Source organism: Spermophilus citellus (assembly GCF_964194105.1).
Source record: "Spermophilus citellus genome assembly, chromosome: 4".
Taxonomy (NCBI): Eukaryota; Metazoa; Chordata; class Mammalia; order Rodentia; family Sciuridae; genus Spermophilus; species Spermophilus citellus.
Genome location: NC_138185.1, coordinates 217624358 through 217638384, shown reverse-complemented (window position 1 = coordinate 217638384; position 14027 = coordinate 217624358). Strand labels below are relative to the sequence as shown.

The window sequence follows — 14027 nt, the reverse complement described above, 5'->3', positions numbered from 1 at the left end:
CCCAGCTACTTGGGAGGCTTAGATAGGAGGATGGCGAGTTTGAGGCCAGCTTGAGCAACTTAGCAAGATGCCACCATTTAAAAAAATAAGAAAACTTAAAGCCACTCCAGGCAGTGACTCCGATACCGTGACCTGTGCTACTCTACTCCTCTGTGCTAGGTTTTCTCCTCTGGTCCCCAGGTCACTCCTCATTTGTTCCCCTTCCTGGTGCCCTGTGCTGATTTGCATAGATGGTGTCACCAGCCTTCTCCCCCCACCTGTGGCTTCTGGTTGGTTTGCTCCTGCTCCCTTACTGCTGGGCCAGCTGGGCAGGGCCACGGGTGCAGCCCTCTGTCAGTAGAAACAGCTCCCCTCCACTGCTAGCCCTGGAATCTCACCCCCACCACCCCATCCTCCGAGCTTTGCCCATGTCTCTGCCTCTTCTTTCTAGAACCTTCAGCGAGCCCCCGCCCCTGCTGTGTATGCATCCACTTGCTCCCAGTGTCCCAACCCGGCAGCCCTCCATCTGTGTGAAGGGTGGTCCACCTCCACCTCCGCCTGCCCTGGGGGTGGCCTCAGGGGTCTGGCTGTGTAAGTTCGAGGAAAGTCACTCCATCGGCCTGGAGGGTCGGAGCAGCTCCCTGGACGGGGTGATTCCTGAGCTGGAGGAGTCAGGGAGGAGAGTGGGTGCAGGCCCCTGGATACCCGGCTGCGCACCCAGCAAGCAGACACCCTGGGTCCCAGGGAGCCCAGCTGGGGGAGGAAGGAAAGGGGTGGCCAGGAAGGATGAGCAGAAGCCACATGGGGCCCGCGGTGACCTGAGTCAGGTCCCGAGTCAGTGGGGAGTCCTGACAAGGGCACTGACCTCTGAAGACAGCGCTGCGAGGAGGCGGAGGAGACCTCCAGCCACATGTGACCCTGCCCCACCTGAGCCCCATTCCCTGACCCAGATCCTGGGGTGACAAGCCCGGGGTGCCTGACCCCTCCCTGGACTCACAGGGAGGTCTCGAAATGTGAAACCCGTGGACTCAAGAGAACAATGGGGACTGTCCTTCAGGCCAAAGTGACCAATGGGGGTGCTGGCTTGATGGGAAATGCAGGTTCCTTTGCACCCGATGTGTCCCCGGGGCTGAGGACTCCCTGGTGGAACTGCTCCTGGGACACACAACAGCCTCGTCCCCCAGGGTGGCTGCACCATCTCTCGTGAGCAGAAGCACAGGGGACCCACATTCTATTTTCAGGCTCTCTGGTCTGGTGACAACATCTCTGCGTTTTGCTGTTAAGGGCATCTTTATTCACGTACGTCAAGCCCAGAAAGGGGGTACGGTCCTAGGAAGACTTCCCGGGGGGCTCCTGCCGCCCCCTGTTTTTGTTTCCACTGTTGCTTTGAGGACATGGTTTCTGCAGGCTCAGTCTTGATCCCTGCTAGACCCTGGGGTCTTGGCACAGAGGCTGTCCCCAGAAAGCTCCAAGTCTGGTGGGAGACACAGAGCCACCTGACCATTCCACCAATTGCTTTCTTATTTTTATTTTTCTTCAGGCTGGCACGGAGCCCAGGGCCCCACGCCTGCCGGGTGAGCACTCAGGTCCTGAGCCACACCCCAGCCCTCCTCCACTGTGACTGAGCTCCGCCTCAGTACCACCCAGGCTGCTCCCTGTCCCCAGGGAGGTTCCATTCTAGTGTGTGAGGAAGAATAGTGATAAAACAGCTGATCGCTCCTCCACGTTCTAAGACCCACAGAGGATGCTGCACACACTTGTCATCCCAGTTACTCAGGAGGCTGAGGCTGGAGGATCACAAGTCAAGTTCAACGCCAGCCTGGGCAACTTAGCAAGACCCTGTCTCAAACTACAATTTGAAAAGACTTGGTGGCTTAAAACAAGAGGAACTTATTTTCTCACAGTTCTACAGCAGGAAGTCCCAAGTTCAGGTGCTCCCTCTGGAGGCCCCAGGGAGAATCCTTGTGGCCTCATGGCTCCAGGCTCTGTCTGCAATAGCACATGGCCTGCTCTTCTTTCTTCTTCCATCTCCTAGAAAGACAACTGGACGTTGAACTTAGATCCACCTGGATAATCTTAAGATTCACGACTTAATCACAGGTACAAAGACCCCCACCTAAAGACACCCATGGTTCGACCCACTGTGGAATCTTCTTCTTTGCAGGTCCCTCTGCAGGGCCTGATCCTAGAGGTCACAGCTCTGGCTGAAAAAGTTGGCAGCAATGTTTAAGGAAAAGAGGAACTTGCTGGACCTGCACTGCCCCTTCAGGAGACCCTGAGGTGGGAGGCACTTTCCCACCAGGTGCAGGGGGTGGTAAAGGAGAAGCAGGAGCCATAGGAGACACCACTAGTTTTGACACCCTGGGACCAACCAGGGGTGACCTTCCCAATTCCCTATATTATTATAGAATGATCCAGCTCAGCAATATAAAATGATCTAATCTACCTCAACTAGGCCTTTTAACACCCACACCCCCTCGTGTGCTCTTATGGTACCTTCCCAGGGCCTGCGGGGGGCCCAGCACAGTGGCCTGGTGGGAATGGCTGCATCCCTGTGGACCAGAGCTAGAGGGACCCAGCATCAGAGGACAGGTGAGAGGCGCACAACCCCACAAGTGGCTTTCAGCTGTTGAATCTTGGGGTCTTTATACTTATTGAATCTAATGTGTTGGTCCTCAAGCAGATTAGTGCCAGGCTAACTCTGTTGACCTGTAGGTGGACCCGAGGCAAACCGTGATAAGTTGGCCCTGATCACATTCATATACAAGACTCAGGGGAGGGGTAGCCTTGAAAGATTAGATCACTTCACACTGTTGAGTTGATCATCCTGCAGCTTTTGACTCTGATAACTGTGGTATCTGTGGGTGGGGCTCTGGGGTTGATTGTGATAAGGCACAGATCTGGGTTTAGAGTCTTAACTCACATGTGCCAGCTGGGTGGGGTGGCACATACCTGTAATCCCAGTGGCTCAGGAGACCAAGGCAGGCTCAGCAATTTTGCAAGGCCCTAAGCAACTCAGCGAGACCCTGTCTCTAAATAAAATACAAAAAGGGCTGGGCAGGTGGCTCAGTGGTTAAGCACCCCAGGTTTAATCCCCAGCACCCCTTCAAAAAAATTCACATACGCCAGGGGCTCTCCACTTCTGCACTACTGGTACTTTGGTCCTGGTAATTGTTTGTGCTTGGGGCTCTCCTGAGCATTCTGGGATGTTTGGCAGCCTCCCTGGCCTCTACCTACTAGATGCCAGGCATATCACAGCTCTTAACCCTCCCATGCCTTCGCTGTGACAACCAAAAATGTTGCACTTGTCCCTGAGGCAAGATGAGCCCTGATTGAGAGTCCCTGGCTTATGTGAATGCTTCATGCCTGCCCCCCCGCCAGAAATCCCTTTGATCTGGGGACACACACAGGTGGAGGACTTTAGTGCTGAGGCTGGGCGCACTTCCTGGGGTGGCTGTAACAAACTGCCACTCTCTGCCGCCATGACTTAAGACAACAGAAATGTGCACTCCTGCTTTCTGGAGGCCGGAGGTCTGCATTCCAGGTGCCCGCTGGGCCATGGCCCCTGATGGCCCAGGCAGATCCTTCCCACCTCTTCTTGGCTATTGGAAGTGGCAGCACGTGCCTGCAGCGCTCCAGTCTCTGTCATCCCGTGCGCCCTCCCCATGCCTCGGCCCTTCCCCTAAGGCCCCCAGTCATGCTGGATGAAGGCCCAGCTCCAGCATCACCTCACCTTCCCTGATTACAACTGCAAAGACTGTTTCCAAATAAACCCACATTCAGAGGTTCTAGGAAGGACATGAATATTGGGGGGTGAGGGGTACAAGTAAATTTAGCACAGCTGGGCGTGGTGGTGCACGCCTGTAACCTCAGCAACTTGGGAGGTTGAGGGAGGAGGATCTCAAGTTCAAAGCCAGCCTCAGCAACTTAGTGAAAACCCTGTGTCAAAACAGAAAATCAAAAGGGCTGGGAATGTGGCTCTGTGGCTACTAAACATCCCTGGATTCAATCCCCAGTACCAAAGAAATAAATAAAATAAAATAAAAATAAACTCGGTACAAGATCCTGCAGAGAAGTGGGGTCTATCCCTGTCTTTGCAGGAGGACCTGGGAAATCAGCGTATGTCTTCCAGGTGTCAGCATTAGCCAGAGGCAGAGCCAGGACTGGTCTCAGCCTACACCCACCTCCAAGGGCATGAGAAGCAGCTGGGACCCCAGTGCCGTCCAGGAGCGTCCACAGCCAGCCCACCACCCAGACCCCAGCCCTCCCATCCACTTGGACCCCCAGCCCGAGGGCCCTCCTAGGATCTCTCTGCCTCCCCAAGAATCTGACTTCTTCCTGCTGCTGGTTGGACTTGGTCACCAAAGAGACATGACTTGTTGGTTAATTTTTTTCCCCCTTCAGAAAAATAAATTCATAAATGGTCCTTGGCAAGCTGTTTACTACCTGGTTTTAATGGCCTGTTTATTACCCCGAGTCTGCATCTGTTAACACACCCCTCTCGTCATTTTTCCTCATTAACTGTCAATTTGGAAGCCAATTTTGGCATTAACCATGCCTAGACCTAAATGGCTGCGGACAGTTGATTTTATGACTGTGCCTTGTCTTGGAAAGGCGGGACCTGTCATCAAAGGAGAGCTGCAAACCGGGCTCGGCAGGCGGCTGGACGCGGGCTGCTGGCAGGAAGGTAAGGCCGGTGGGATCGGCCCAGGACACGGGACACGGGGTGCGCAGCTCTTCAGAGGCACCGCCTTTCTTGTGTCTGCTAAGACAGCAGCATATTTAGAAGGAAGTTTTACTTTGTGACTTTAGGGAGGGATCATAAAGAATCTGTGAACTGGAAAAATTATTATTCTCACAGAGGTACAAGTGAGAATTACACATGGGACTTCAAAGGCAGCCCTTCTCCAGGCCCAAGCTGTGCATGTCACTTGGTGATGGGGCAGAGATGCTGCATGTCCAGCCAGTCCCCAGGTGAGGCCGGTCTGGCAGCCCAGGGACCTCACTAGTACAAGGCTGAGTTCCTGCTAGTGTTCAATTTCTCCATCTGGATAGGAGGTAAATGGGTGTGCACTTCTTATTATTATTTAAATTATGGTATGCCTTTTATACTTTTAAGTACATATGCTGCTCATAATATTAAAAGAAAAAAAAAAAGACCTGCTAAAATGTCACCTTCCCTTAGAATCCTGCTTACTCTTCTCAGACCCATGCAATCCATGCTCTCTTGCATGTTCCTGGGGCACTTCTAACAGGAGTCACAAGCCATAATGCTATGGGACCAGCAAGTGACACCCCCCCCACACTGAGGCTGGTGGGGAGACCCACATGTGCTAGCAATAAAGAGATGGCTGATTGTCACCTACAGGTGCCCAGGGCCACCAGACCTAGTTTTTCAAGGGAAGCAGGATATTCAGATTTTTATAAAAAGATCTATTTTTTTTTCCCTCAAAAACATATATGGGTTGAAAGGGGTTTGTGTAGGGGTGAAACTCTGGTTCAGATGGTGAATGACCTGTTCACATGGACCAGGTACGCACTCTGAGGTGCTCAAAGGAGGGGTTTATCTCCACTCTGGATGATCTAGGATCACCATCATCAATGACAACAAGAATAATAACAATCACTGAGATAGCAGCTACCCATGCCAGGCCCAACCCTTGAGAGCTTTACATGAATTAACTAATTTAATCCTCATAAACTGGGCTCAGCTCTCTAGGAATTTTTATCCACTAGAAACCTTGCATCCTAGGGCTCAGGAGGCTGAGGCAGGAGGATAGAAAGTTCAAAGCCAGCCTCAGCAATTTAGTGAGGCCCTAAGCAACTCAGTGAGACCTGGTCTCAAAATAAAATATAAAAAGGGCTGGGGATGTGACTCAGTGGTTAACTGCTGTGGGTTCAATCCCTGGTACCAAAAATGCCCTAGTGTTGGCTGTTAGCCTCGGTTCACATATGACAGCAGTCGAGTCTCCTAGCCCTCAGAGGACCCGTCTGGAGTCTGAATGCTGGTGAGGGTGGACTCAAACCCGATCCCTGCTCCCTACGCTGTGAACCCTGACCTGATCCACAGAGAACATGCACTCCCGCCCCTACAAACTTGTGACCTCCAGCCAAGTACATAACCCCTCTCAGCGGACATGGTGGCACATGCCTGTAATCCCCGCAACTCCAGAGGGCACGTCGCTCATTGGCAAAGTGCCCTGGGTTCAGTCCCCAGCAATGCTAAAACAACAAAGATACACTGTCTCCCCAGAGCGGATGCTTTCTGATGGATTCATCTGCAAACCCATTTGGGGCTTGGAAATCATGATATTCCTGGAAACTGCTAGCTAAGGGGGGTGGGAAGGAGAATCCCAGGAAGAAGAGGACAGCAGAGGAGACTAATGACAGGAAGGGACTGAAACTTCGTCTGAGATGCCTCCCAAAGCAGTAGGAGACAGAAACTGGCGCCCTGCTCCCCCACTTCCCAGCCTGCTTCTCGGCCATCTCAGCCTGCGGGCTGGCAGATGTGGGATTATAAAAGTCCTGCCTAGGGGACTCACGGGCCACTTCTTTCTGGGGGCTTTCACCTCACAGCCAGACCAAGCTACATGGTGCAGGAGAACTCACTGGGATGGGCCTCACCTCCACTGATAAAATCTCCATTTGTTTGGAAGATCCTTTACCGTATCTTAATCCCATTCCTTTATCTAGAGGGTAATCATAAAACTAGAATTTTTATTTTCCTATTTACAAAACACTTTTGGGCTTATCTCAAGTAATCCACCCATTTCCAGTAAACCACCCATACTCAAGAATGCTAGGTGACCCAGACATAGGGACACGGCCGCCACAGCAGACCCTGCCTGTTGGCCCAGATGCTCCAGAGGCTGAGGCTGAGGATCGTAAATTCAAAGCATTTGGCAACTTAGTGAGGCCTTAAGCAACTCAGTGAGACCCTTGTTTCTAAATAAAATACCCAGTGGGCTGGGGATGTGGCTCAGTGGTTAAGTACCCCAGGTTCAATTCCTAGTACCAAAAAGGAAAATTCTGGGTGAGTCCCTGGTGCACTGCTCCCCTACCCATAATCCCAGATACTCTGGAGTCTGAGGCAGAAGGATCATGAATTTGAAGCCAGTCTCCACAATTTAGTGAGAGACCCTATCTCAAAATTAAAATTTTAAAAATGGGCTGGGGATGTGGTTCAGTAGTGGAGTGCCCCTGAGCTCAATCCCCGGTACCCATCCCCTCTAAAAAACTGTCCTATGGTTCTGTCTGTCTTCTGTCTGGATGGCAGGAACTGTCTGTGTGTCCTGGATTGTAATCTTTGGTTTGAGTGTTGCTACGGCCTTCTCCTGGTTGGTGGTTCATTTGGTGGAAGCTGGATTTGTTAAACAGTTCCTAATTTTCTGTTGTTATATTTACCAATCTTTATATTTGTTAAATAGTTCCTAATTTTCTGGTGTTATATTTACCAATCTTTATATTTGTTAAATAGTTCCTAATTTTCTGGTGTTATATTTACTAAGCTCCCATGATTTTCCTACTTAGAAAAATACCTCTTTATTGGAGGTCTAATATTATGACCTTATACTTTCTTATAAAGCTTTGAAGCCGGCGTGGTGGTACATGCCTGTAATCCCAACAGTTTTGAAGGCTGAGGCAGGCGGATGTCAAGTTCAAAGCCAGCCCCAGCAATTTAGTGAGGTCCTGATCAATTAGCAAGAGACTGTCTCAAAATAAAAATAAAAAGGGCTAGGAATAAGAGCCTCTGGATTCAATTAAAAAAAAAAAGTCCTAGCACCCTCTGTGATAAGCTGCTGCTCCTCACTTTAGCACCCAGGACTGCCCACTAAGTTGGCTAAGGTGCTGGGGTTGCTTCTGAGCTCTGGACCCTGCTTCCCTGGTCAGTTTCTTGTGCCAACATACCACCATAATCCAAAGACCTCTGCAAGGAGTTCCAAAATTTTCTGGGCAAATCGCCCCACTTCATGCTTCTCCGGAATGTTCTGGCTATTCTTGGGTCTTTGTTCTTCCGTACAAATTTTAGACTCAGCCTGTTGAGTTTCTGGAACATTCCAGTCAGGATTTTGATTGAATTTGTGTTAAGTCTATAGCTCAATTTGGAGATACTTGAGATTGCTAACATTAGCAAGTCTTCCTAGCCAGGAACTGAAAATGTTTCTCCATTTATTTTCTTCCCAAAGGTCTTCCATGTTTAAAAATAATCATCCTGTTCCAGGATGATTACGATGTACGATAGCGCATTCCAATAATCCCAGTGACTCTGGAGGCTGAGGCAGGAGGATTCAGCTCAAGGCCGGCTTCGGCAATTTAGTGAGACCCCCCCAACTCGAGGTAAAAACTAAAATGGGCTGGGAATGTGGCTCAGTGGTACTAGTCCTGGGTTCAATCCTCAGTATGGAGGAAAAAATCCCTAGAAGCCTTTTATCTTTTCTTGCTATTATAAATGATATATACAGTTTTGTAAGTTACATGGCTAACCGCTTGTCGCTGGTGTATAGAAATGCACTTTTCTTCTTTCTCTAATAGGAACCCCTTCATGAACGTGCGCGGCGGCGTGGCCGCAGGGCCGCGATAATCGCTGTATCCCTCCAATTTCAGGATCCATGCGCAGAGGCAGTTAGCGGTTTTTCTTACTGACTTTGTACCCATACTTTGCTCAACTCTCACTAATCTTGATTATTTACAGATGCTTTGGATTTCTTATGTAAATGATCATATCTGCTCTGAATAAATGGCAGTTTTATTTCTTCTTTACCAACCATTATATTATTTACATCCTCTCCTTGCTTTATTGCCCTGGATACAAAAGGGCAATAGTAATGATAAACACTCTTAATTAAAACAAAACAAACAAACAAAAAAATCTCTATTTTCTAAAGAGAAGGTATTTATTGAGGTACTAGGGATTGACTTCAGGAGTGCTCTACCTCTGAGCTACTCCAGCCCTATTTTTGGTACCAGGGACTGAACCCAGGGGTGCTTAACCAGTGAGTTAAATCCCCAATGCTTTTTTTATTTTCTACTTAGAGACGGTCCAAGTTGCTTAGGATATCACTAAGTTGCTGAGGCTGACTTTGCATTTAGGATCCTCCTGCTTCAGCCTCCAGAGTCGCTGGGATTGCAGATGTGCACCACCGCGCGTGGACCTTTTTTAATTTTGAGACTGGGTCTAGTAAAGTTGCACTCGCTGCCCTCCAACGTGTGATCCTCCTGCCTCAGCCTCCCAAGTAGCTGGGATTATGGGCGTGTGCAACCCTGTGCTCATCCTCTCAGTAGATTTAAACCACTTCTTTCTGTAGTTATTTCCAGTTTTGTAAAAATGAATACGAGTTTATAACGCCATGTTTAACTGGTGAATCGGACTTATCCACCTGGACGCCCTTTATCTTTTGGTGGTTGCTGCTTTTGCAATGGAGTCTCTCCGTATTGCCCGGGCTGGCCTTGAACTCCTGGGCTGCAGAGATCCTTCCGCCTGGGCCTCTGTGCCGGGCTCTCTTTAACAACAGATTTTTTTCCCATGAGAAGTTCTTTTATTTGATGGTCATTATTATTTGTCTGGAGGATGTTTTATCCTTTACCTATAAACTTTTTTAAATTTTCTTGGTTTTATCTATGCTTCTTAAAATTATACAGAACTCAGCGAAGCCCTGTCTCAAAACAAAAATTTTTAAAAGGGCTGGAGGTGTAACGCAGAGGTAGAGGCACCTCTGGGTTCAATCCCAAACAAAAAAAAAAGAACAAAGAAAGTGAAGGAAAGAAAGAAAAGAAATGGAACAGGCCTCTCCTAGGTGGAATCTGCGCAGGACCTCTGGGCAGAGGGGAGAGGGGCCTCCTGCACACTCCTGCCTTAGCGCCCGGGAGGGGTCAGTGGTGCGAAGTACTTGCGATAAGAGTGAAATTATCTTGGTCAGTCAGGAAATTAATTAAGCCTCTTCCAAAACACTCACCAGTTCTGTCCTCCTCCCCAGTGCCAGTGCAGCTGGGTTCTCCGTTATCTCTGAAATCCAGGCTGGAGGTCACACCGATTCTGCCCTGGTCTGCCCCACTGGGCTGGTTTCCAGGAAAGGACAGGGCTGGGGCTGGCTCTTGGGCTCTCCAGCTAAGACCTAGAGTGAGTTCCGGAGAAGGAGAATGGACCGTTTCTCTTGGACCTCAGCTCGGTCCTTGGCTCCTCAGAGTGGCCCACCTCCTCCCATCCCAAGGGCCTCCTTTCCCTCCTAGAGACTGGAACCATTTAACCCCTTTCTAAAGCCCTTAGGTAAAAATTGCAACTCCCTTCCACCTTTCCCCCACAGTCCACCTCTGCCTCTGACCTCTCCCCATCTGACCCCAACCCCAGCCTGGCCCAGTCCCCAGGGGACTCCTGGCCCCTTTCTTGTATGTTACCTTTGCATCAGCAGTTTTTTTCTCTCAGAAATGTCATCTGCTGCTGAGGAGGGAACCCAGGTCCCTCTACCAGGGAGCTGCTCCCGACCCCCCTCCTCTACTCTTGTCTGTGTGAGATGCCACTCGCTACCCAGGCACCTGAACAGGGAGCTCTGTCTCCCCCCTGCGCACTCACTTGGTCCCCGGGTGGGGACTGTTCCCTCACCCTCACTGTGGGCTCGGGTGCCCTCACTCTCCCCTCCATCTCACCGGGCTCCCACAGCCCATCTCTAGCCTCCTGGCCAGGGTCCCTGTCGTAGCCTCTCCCCATCACCCACATCCCCTTAAGTCCTGGCTGGATTATTCATGGAGGACACATGCTGAGTGAACAGCTGGAATAATTAAGTCCCTGGGCTGAACTTGGCGCTCAAGGTCGGCTGGTGTGGGACAGCGCAGGACAGCACAAATCGGGTCTGTTAACATGCCCTTGGTCACTGCAGTACCCAGTCCACAGAGGATGTGACAGAAAAGAGTGGGATCCGAGCCAGTGGTCTGAGCTCGAGCTGCCGTCTGCCAGCTGGTGACTGGGCTGCCAATGGGGGTCTTGTTCACCAAACCTCAGTTTTTCCATCTGTCAATCAGAGGGGTTGGGCTGGATGGCTTCTGGGAGGCCTTCTGTGGTTACAGGGCTGATCAGCGTGGGAGGCTAGAATTGTGCTGGGCTGTGGACCAGAGTCTCTGTATCCGCACCCAGGGCCCTTCTTGGGGACTGCACGGGAGCATGCAGATCCAAAGCCGCCCGGCACAGCACCCTGTGAGCAGAGAGGTGCACCATTTGTGCATCCGGTGACTATTTGCTGGGTGCCTGCTGTGTGTCAAGCACAATTCTAGGCATGCCGGTGAGCAAAACCGAAACAAGTCCTTGCTCATCTTTGTGGTGCTCACAGTGGTGGGACGTGGCATATAACTAGGGGACATAACATGCTTGCAGGTAATAAGTCCAGTGAAGAAGAGGAGACAGGAAAGGGAGAAAGGCAGGGACACCCAGTAAGTACAGGGCAAGGGGGGTTGGGAACGCTGGGGACAGGCTGCTCACTGGTGCATCTGAAGGTTCCATGCCCTGAGCCTAAGGATGCCTGAGGCCACCAGAAGCCACCCAGCCTGCCGTACCTCAGTGCAGCAACCTCAAGAAACTCAGGCACACACTGTGTTGGCTGCATGGTTCTTGGGCTACAAAACCTGAAAGAGCCCAATGCAGTGGCACATGCCTGTAATCCCAGAGGCTTGGGAGGCTGAGGCAGGAGGATCACAAGTTCAAAGCCAGCCCCAGCAACTTAGAAGGCCCTCAGCAACTGAGACCCTGTCTCAAAATAAAAAATAAAAAGGGCTGGGGATGTGGCTCAGTGGTTAAGTGCCCCTGGGTTCAATGGCCAGTACCAAAAAAAAATATATATATACTGAAAAAAAGGCCCTAAGCTGAGTCAGCACCTTGAAGTCCAGGCCCAATTTTTACCATCTAGTAGCTTCGAGAGCCTGGGAACACATCCTTCTCTCTCTCCCTCTCTCTCTCTCTCTCTCTCTCTCTCTCTCTCGCCTGATTTCCCCTTTATCAACAGACAGGAGGACACTGGCGGTCTCCCATCATGTGGGCCAGGCAGGGCCAGCCTCACCTGGTCCAGTCCTCTGCTGGTGCAGGACGGTTTCACCTGAGTTTCCCTCACAGGCATGCAGCAGTTCACCCTCAAGTTCTAGTTCACACTTAAAGATGGCTGGCTTGAGACAGCACAAGACGGCCCAAATCAGGTCCCTGGCCCACTTAGGCTCGCCTTAGTAGAGGCCGGGGTAGGCTGAGCCTTCTGGTGTGTAACGGGATCCACATCCTCATCTGCAACGGGCACAGCCCACACGATGAGCCCTGGGCCATCAGGGAGCCTTCCTGGCCTCCCCAGCCCTGCACTGTCCACTTGACTTTTAGCTCTACTCTTGCTGTAGCCTAGAGGCCCCAGCTGCCTTCCCCTGGCCCGTGTCCTGAGCAAGGGAAAATGGTACCGGAGGCAGGTACAGGGGTAGCTTGCCCTGGGGCCAAGGGCCTGAGACTACACCTTGGCTTTGTCCTTAACTAGCTGTGTGGCCTGGGGCAACTCCTCAACTTCTCTGTCTCTAGTTCCCCAGGGAGATAAGGATAATAAGTGATGTAGGTGTGTGAGAGATCAGATGGGCCTGGCACTTCCAACTCCCTGGGTAAACGTCAGCTGTGTTTATTTACTAGCACTTGACTCATCAGCTTATCCTCCCTTATCATTAGGAGCCAGGATTCTTGGTGTAGGAAACAGAGATAGACATCTAAGTTTGAAAAGGTTAAATATCTCCTAACTTAGAATTAAAAGCTTCAGCACAGACTCATGATATGTTTTATGTTAAAATTCCCTTTCTCTCTCCCTCTCTCTCTCTCTCTCTCTCTCTCCTCTTTCATACTTGGATGGAACCCAGGGCTTCCCGCTATGCCAGGGGAGCATTGGACCATGACACTGCACCCCGGGGCCCCAAATTTGTAGTTCTTCACTCTGTTAACTTGAAAAGGCCTGGGGAAAATACCTCACCAGTCCAAATGAGTCTCCCTGGCTTCCTGATCATGCTAGATACTATTTCTCACTTGACCCAGGAATGGTTGATGCCAGGTTTCATTTGGGTTTATTTTTTTTGGTACTGGGAATTGAACTCAGGGGGTGTTTCACCCAGCCACATCCCCAGCCCTTTTTATTTATTTTGAGACAGGCTCTCACTAAGTCGCTTAGGGTATCACTAAGTTGCCGAGGCTGGCTTTGAACTTTCGATCCTCCTGCCTCAGCCTCTCAAAGTTGCTGGGATTGCAGGCCCAGCAGTTGTTTTTATTTCTTATTTTGAGACAGGGTCTTGCTAAGTTGCCAAGCCTGGCCTGGACCTTGTGACCCTTCTGCCTGAGCCTCCCAAGTTGCTGGGATTATAAGGGTGTGCCTCTGTACCTAGCTCAGTTTCTCTTGCCTAAACTCCCAGTGGTTTGGGAGTCTGAAGCAGGAGGATCACAAATTTGAAGCCAGCCTCAGTAATTTAGAGAGACCCTGCCTCAACATAAATAAAGAGGGCTGGGCGATATACAGCTCAGTGGGAGAAGACCCTTAGGTTCAAGCCCTAGTACTGGAGAGAGAGAGAGAGAGAGAGAGAGAGAGAGAGAGACACCTGAGAATCCACGAGTGTCTGCGTAGACAACACAGGCCTGAAGCACTGCAGCATCACCACATTTACATAAAGAGATTTTCAGGCTTATGTAGCCACAGAAGAGTCCCCTCGAGTCTGCCGTGGGCATGACGTTAAACACAAGCAACACAACTCGTTTCCCTCTGGCGTCACCTTCGAGTCTGACTTTCGTGAGGCAGATCCATGCCTCTCCATGCAGCGTCATTTGCTGAGCCACTAAGTCACCCACGGTCACATCCGTCAGTCCTTATAACCCCCCACAGGACCACTATTGACCCCATTTTACAGATGCAAAAACTGAGGCAGGGGAACTTGTCCAGCTGAACACAGGCCTGTCTCGCCCACTTGACAGCCCTTTCTGGAAATGGTCCTTGTGCTGCATCGCTTCCTCAACTGGCTACCGCTTCCGCTTGAGTGAAAAGAACGCAGCAGGGCTGGGGACG

At 50.7% G+C, this 14027-nt stretch overlaps 1 long non-coding RNA gene across 1 annotated transcript; it reads right to left on the bottom strand.

Moving 5' to 3' along the window:
• Positions 1 to 1850: 1850 nt before the first annotated feature.
• On the bottom strand, positions 1851 to 12221 carry LOC308648471. Its single transcript, XR_014021838.1, has 3 exons — positions 12021 to 12221; positions 9933 to 10091; positions 1851 to 2010 (listed from the first exon to the last, which is right to left on the bottom strand). It is a non-coding gene; the product is annotated as an uncharacterized lncRNA (long non-coding RNA).
• Between the last annotated feature and the right edge of the window lie 1806 nt (positions 12222 to 14027).